At 44.6% G+C, this 6,941-nt stretch overlaps 1 protein-coding gene across 2 annotated transcripts in view; it reads right to left on the reverse strand.

Moving 5' to 3' along the window:
* Nucleotides 1–113, reverse strand: part of Rhobtb1 (Rho related BTB domain containing 1) — a 60,272-nt gene extending 60,159 nt beyond the window's left edge. The window contains exon 1 of one of the 2 annotated variants that reach the window (XM_023706119.1): nucleotides 60–113. The gene's annotated coding sequence lies outside the window, so the exon portion shown is untranslated. The remainder of the gene's footprint in view (nucleotides 1–59) is intronic. The other variant, XM_004645882.2, reaches the window with a different exon arrangement.
* Nucleotides 114–6,941: the final 6,828 nt, after the last annotated feature.

Consider the following 6,941-nt stretch of genomic DNA (forward strand, 5'->3'; position numbering starts at 1 on the left):
CGTCCCCGCGGGTCCGCGGCCCCGGGCCCACGCCCTGGGGCGGACGCTGCGCCACTGACCGGCTGGGCGGCATGGCTCTCCTCCCGCGGGGGCGGACCGGCCGCGGACTCCGAGCCCGGGCATGGGCTTTTGTTTCCGAAGCCCGCTGGCTGCTGACTAAGGGCCGCGCCGCCCGCCAGCCTCCTCCCCGCGGCCGCACGTGCCGGCTCCGCCTCGGGCCACCTCCCGGTCCCCCGCCCCCCGCAGGCCAGGTCACCACGCCCCGTCCTGCGCGCGGGGAAGGCGGTCAGGAGCCCCGCCAAGCCCCGAGGGGCCGCAGACCCAGCGCCCTGCTCGGCCGAGGGAACGGGGTGAAGGCGCCAGTGTATTCAGCTAGTAAAAGGGATTTATTCATTTAATAAACCTTTAGTATGGAGACTGAGGGCCAAGGGCTGGAAACGCAAGTGAAGCAACAGCGTGTGCTTGGCCCGCAGCAGTTCTCAGATCATGCGTTCCCGAGACGCGGCGCACCTGGGGAAAGGAAGCCACATTTTAATGCAAGGGGGTTTCTTTGTGTGCCCCCAACAGCCGACTGAAGAAATGTGTAACAAACCATCCCCTAACTCACCATCTTGCACTTCCCTGGGGAGTATCTCCTGCTGCAGGGTTCCAGGTAAATTTGGTCCCCTGGCTATTTCTAACCCTCTGCTTTAGCGTGGGACACCTCCGGCCAAGACTTCCCGGTGCCCTCTGAATCAGAAACCAGAGGAAATGCCACTTTTTTAAACAAGAAGAGGTTTTAGGGACAACTTGCTCTGTCCAAGTCGGAGTCACCATACTGTGCTAACAAATGACATTCTCAAGGCCTTACTCTTGGACATGAAAAAAAAGCAAAGTCACACGCGAGTGGTTAAGAAGTGAAGCCAGATACACAAGTCACGATCGTTTACTTGGCTCCAAACTGACTTTCCTTAGTGTCTTTAAAAATGACTCCACTTTGGAAGGCTTAATCAGTATACCTTATTTTGCAGGGTCACATTTCTTTCTTTTTTTAAAGGTTATTCATTTATTTTTATTTTTCCCATAATTTGATTGAGAAACAAATAGCAATGAGACAATTTCAAACCAAATTGGTAGGACAATTTCAATAATTAACACATTGCATACATTCTTCCTAGTGGTTAACTGCTGTATAAGATGCAGACTTGATATCCTAACACCATTAGAATAAATCACTTTATTCATTAAGAGAATGTAACTATATATCTATCCTAACCACTTTGAATACACAGATACAAAATGGACATTCATCTGTAGCCCCCTTTTTTTTTTTTGCTTAGTTCCGTCATTTGAATCTTATAGGTGTGTTAACTCAGCAAAATATTCTAAAAGAGCCCAGTAGCCCATAATAGTATTGGGTCTTCCGCTTGACTGGCAATGTCAGAAATTGTTGACCTGAGTCCCCCACAGCTCAACAACATAACAGCATGGCTTTACTTCTTACGTTTTCCGCTGGATGTTTAAGACCAAGGTAAAGCAGGACCTATGCAACAAGAGTTCTAGCTTTTGGGTCTGAGAAGGTCAGTGAAATCCCCACATTTCTTGAGGAAAGTTAATTAAGCCTTCCCTGTTGACTCCTAGCAATCCGCCTTCTGCCTTCTTCGGTGCAAGCCATTTCTCTTCAGACTGCCTTGGGGGCTTAACGATAGGCGGCTAAGGCAAATGAAACGAGAATCAACATGTACTGGGGACTTCAAATGGGACTGGCACTGAAGTAGGTGGGCGAAAGCACCTTTTTCTCATGGAATCCTCACAACAATCCATAAGAGAGATATATGTATTATTGACAATTTTATAAATGTGGTAACTGATGTCCCAAAAATCTAATTTTCTTAAGTTTGACGGCTGTATTTGCGCCTGGGTTCTCTGCACAGTCTCATTCTGTCACACCCTGCTTTTCCTTATTTTCTTCCACTGTTTCAGTTATACACTGAAAAAGTCACATGGCGTGGTTCTCTTCATAGCAGCTGCTGAAGCGGAAGACGCCCACAGGGAGGACCCCACTGGCCAGGTATGGCCTGCAGCTCCCGCCCTCCCCCGCTAGGGGCGCTAATGCACACAGGCGTTCCGAAGCCTTCTAGGGAGGGTATAAAGATGAGTCAGTCATCTTGGAATTACCGTTCCTTCTTGCATGCCCAACGCTGATAGAAAATGGGGAAGCAAAGTAAATTTGTATCAACAGCAAACAAAGTATCGGAGCAAAAGTCACTGTTCTGTGAATTCCCTCCAAACAAGGGCGGTGATCTGAGAAAACGTTACCACACGGTGCTATGCAACCCCAAACTTTATAAAACCTCACATTCTGGAAAAACTGCAGAAAATGCAGCGAATTGTACTTTGCCAAGAGGAAAAGAGAGAGAAGGAACAATAGCAACTCCTCGAATCAAGGCCATGACGGTATCTGTGCTGTTTTTATTACCAAAACATAATCATCCTTTTTTTTTTTTTTCTTTCAGAAGCGGGAATTGAACTCAGGCCCTTGCGCTTGCCGAGGAAGCAATTATTCCACTGAGCCATCTCCCCAGCCCCATAATCATCCTTTGTGTACTAAAATAAAATCAATACCAAAATTGGTACTTACGTGTAATTATTGCAAAGAAACCAATATTTTGTCTTTACATACTGTAGTAGCCTGGTGTGGTGGCACCTGCCTGTATCCCAGCAAAGTGAGAAAGGAGGATCAAGTTCCCACCTAACCTGAGCAACGTGGTGAGGTCCTGTCAAAGTAAAAGCAGGGCTGGGGGTGTGGGTCAGGCTGAAAGCCCTGAGATTAAGAACAAGTGCTGGGGGAAAAATCACACTTTGGTTCATATTGCCTACAAATGGTTTTAAAACTTTTGATTTCAGGTAAATATTTTACCAAAATCATTGGATTAAAAAAAAATCCCATAATCTATGCACAGAACTTTTTTAATCATAAAACTCCCATGGTGCTACCCCTTTGTTTATGCATCCCCCCCAACATTAAGTTGTTCTCCATGTCTGGGGTTTTATCATCTGAAGACTGTTATATTAATGGGGACAGTGAGCATGTAGTATTTTGATATTGATTGTTTTTTAAAACTAAGCATAATGCCCTTGAGGTCCATTCAGGGTGTTAGAGCTATTAATAGTTTGTTCCTTTTTGTTGCTGAGTAAATTTCTTTTATATGGATGGGCCACATTTTGTTTCTTCACCCACAGAAGGATACTTGAGCCGTATCTAGTACTTTGCCATCAATTAAAAACATTTGTGTGTAGATTTTTATTTGAACATGAGCTTTTTCCCCTTTGTCATGAATTCGATGGCTGAGTTATGTATCACATAGACTGTTGATTTAGTTTCTAAAGTCATTGTACCTATTACAGTCCCACCAACCACATGTGAGAGGAGCTAGTATTGGTATCATTACTTTATTTTACAAAACCTCTGCTCTACAAAATTTTTGTTCCAGTCATTGTGTGGACAGCTCAGTGTAGTTTCAGCCTGTACCGTCCTAATGGCTAAATGGTACTCAACTCTTCTTTACAGGGCTGGGCATTGAACCAAAGCCTGACAGGTCCTCGCAAGGGCTCTCCACCGAGCCACACCCCGCCCTTTTCTGTTGGACATCTTGTTGTGGAATTGTTTGCCTGCCTTACCTCCTCTTTGCTAACCAATCTGTTCAGGCCTTTTTCCTGTCTCACAGTTGGTTTGTCTACTGTTGAGTTTTTAGGCATTTTACACATACTGAGGCACATTTTTCAAATTGGAAATTAAATACCTGTAATGCCTTAAAGAACTCAATTTTAACTCAGTGACTGTAGTTTCACATCGCTGCTGCCAGCAGTTGTGTGAAAACCACTCTTGGGTGTCAAGTACTTACATATGACTTCTGTAGAGGTGTTTCACTGGGCACAGGCGGCTAACCGACGCCACGGATCGCGCGTGCGCAGCCCCGGCCTGGCCTTGCGCGCAGGCGCTGGCCTAAGCTGAGGGGAGTTTCCGGCTGCTCAACCGTTTGGGGTCCGGAAGATTGTTTTTTTTTTTTTGGCACTGGAGATCGAACTCTGGACTTCGCACTTGCCAGGCAGGCGCTTATGCCACTGAGCTACCTCTCTGGCCCCAGGGGTCCTGAATTTAATGCTGTTTGGAAACTATTATCCAGGATGAAGAATTTGAGATGTTCCAGAGAAATTTCATAGACGAATACTCATGAGGACAAGGGAACAAACCCGCTCATGGCCCTGTGTGTGTCTGGCAAGCGGTCTGTTTAAGAACAGAGGCAAGGGCGCAGCTTTCACGAGGCCAACCGTCTTGCCTGACCTTAAGATGAAGTGGCTGGCCACATATTCCACGTGCTGTTCACACTGATGGATTCTCTGGTTTCTGACGACGGGCTCTGGACTCCAGAATCAGAATGCTGGGCACTGGGCATGAGCAGCAGCTCAGTGACAACTTCTTTGCCCAAATCACCTTGGATGCCAGCTTTCCAGAAGAATGGGCCGTGGCTCTCAGCAACATCTGAACAGCAGGAGCCCAACAGGCTACGCTCAGCTCTGTTAATGATGACAGAGGGAAGAGTGGCCTTTTATTAGCACTCAGGAATTGATGAATGAAAGCTAAAATGACCTTCTGGGGCCCCTGCATCTCTGGAAATGTCTTCTAGCTCTCCCACCAGGTGCTTCTCCAAGGTGCTTCAGTCAGACGAGCTGGGCCAGCGTTCTGGTTGGCGGACACTTGCCCAGCTGTCATGGTGTGCATTTGCTAGTAACCTGCAGCAACCTCTTCTTGCCCAACTACCACAGCCAGTCTTTGCCTAAAGCTGTGTCTTCACAGATTTCTCCTTGAGTGAGAGAGAAAAACCTTTCAGCCTGAGTAGTGAGCTGGGTGGAGTGGTGACTATCCTGAACCTACGCTGGATGTCATAGCAGTTCCTGAGATCTCGGAAGCTTCTGTTTTCAGTCCACGGGTCTGAGGAAATCAGGGAGGTGTGGGCTGTGGAATGAACTGAAAGCTTGTGCTTTCGCTGGAAACCACGGGTGAGGTTGATATTGAGTCTCGGGTTTGTGGTCCACCGTGTTTCACCATTGCTCCTGACGTAGATTCTAGGATAAGCTTTTTTAAAACCATCCTTTTTAGATATTTCAAAAATCAAATGAATGCTCAGGGTAACTTATTGAATCTGATCTTGAATTTCCATTATTCTTTTAAAAATAGAAACATTAGATTCTGTGCTTTTTGTTGGTAGTTTTGTGAGGGCAAACTGTTTTTGTACATTATAGTTCCTACTTCACTGGGCACCAGGAAATGAATCCTATGTACTGAAAATGGACAAAACGCTTGTTTCATACAGCATGTTAGAGGTTTTGTGTACATTGACATAAAGTCCTTTCTGTGGGGTCTTCTGTTGGGGTAGGATGAATTTGGTAAACATTTTGCAGAGCTCTATTATTCTGTGTCCTCCATGTCAGAAATCTCCTGCCAAGATGGCATTCCACTGGCCTAGCTCTGCATACAGAAAAGAGGGAGCAAGTGGCCTTTGTGGCCCTCTGTTTAACTTTGTTAAGGTGTGGAATTACAGAATGGAAAGTATGTGCCTCATACTGCTAGAAAGGAGAAAAATACAAGAATGTAATGACCAGTGGGTAGTTTTGGCTTTTTAAAGATAAAAAAATATGATACTGTACTGGGAAAAAAGATACTTGTATTTGAAAGGGACATTTATCTCAGGAACAAACTAATATGATTATTCTTCATAGTACAAAATGGTATTAATATAGGACTTCAGCTTTACCTAATTAGAAATGAATCATGTATGTGTCATGGCACATTTAAGGCTATCTTCAATGACTGACAAATTCATGTACTTGTTTCTCTTTATTAAACAAATGAAATAATAAAATCCCCCAAATAAAAAAAATAAGCATACATCAAAGGTAGCAGAGGTTGACACAATGAGAAAGGGTGTTCACTAGTTAATCCCGAAATTGTATTCCATTTCCTTACCTCACAGCACCTCCACATTCCATACGTCGCACAAAGACAGGAAGAACAGCTTCCTACAAAGTTGCTGAAATGATGTAAAATAACGTAAGTGGATAATGGCTTGTAAGATGTCTGGTTCTGGACATCCAGGTAAGTGTGCAAATGAGTGTCATTCCGGGGGCCCTGAAAATGTTCTGCAGCGCCTGGTATCATTTGCCTTGGAATGCTGACTGTTAGCTGTACAGGGTCTGTACCGTTCCCACAATTCACTGTGTCCCCCAGACTCTACCTGAAAGTATTTTATGTATCAGCCTCAAAAAAATTCTGCGAGGTAGGAAGTTCAATATTTGAGTACTTAGTTCTTCACTGTGTCGCCGACTTGTAAGTGCTGGCTTTATCCCATCTGTAGAAGTCAGTTAGAAAATCAAGTAGACTCCAAACATATACCTCATTTCAGGAAAATGACTGCACCTGTATTCATGTCATAGTTTCCTATTTACTGAACATCTCTGATATACGTGTCAATTTTTAGGACAGTCTTGAGAGATGGGGAAATGCTGTTTCCCTGGAGATCAAAGGACTTGTCTGTTAGCAGAGAAAAACCTAGGATATTGATTAACCCAGAGCTTTACCTGATGTTCTGTGTGGAAGGAAACATTCTTAAGTAATTTAGGACACAGTATAGTAACTTGTATGTCAGTACAACTTTAAAAGAAATTCAAGTGTTTAGGAACCCCAGTGCCCTGGAAGGAAACCTAAGAGGCTTTCATAGGAAGAAGCTAATCATGAGGCTTTTATTTTATTGCCACCACTATTTCTTTCATAATGGTTCTACCCTAAACATGCAGAGGATCTGATTTCCTGTTTAGGACTCAGTGTCTATCTCCACACACACAGCACAGTGTTTCTCCTTAGCTGTGTCATTACTGATGTTTACACTTTTACATGGCCTCAT

The sequence above is a fragment of the Octodon degus genome, unplaced genomic scaffold, assembly GCF_000260255.1.
Source record: "Octodon degus isolate 3935 unplaced genomic scaffold, OctDeg1.0 scaffold00240, whole genome shotgun sequence".
Classification (NCBI taxonomy): domain Eukaryota; kingdom Metazoa; phylum Chordata; class Mammalia; order Rodentia; family Octodontidae; genus Octodon; species Octodon degus.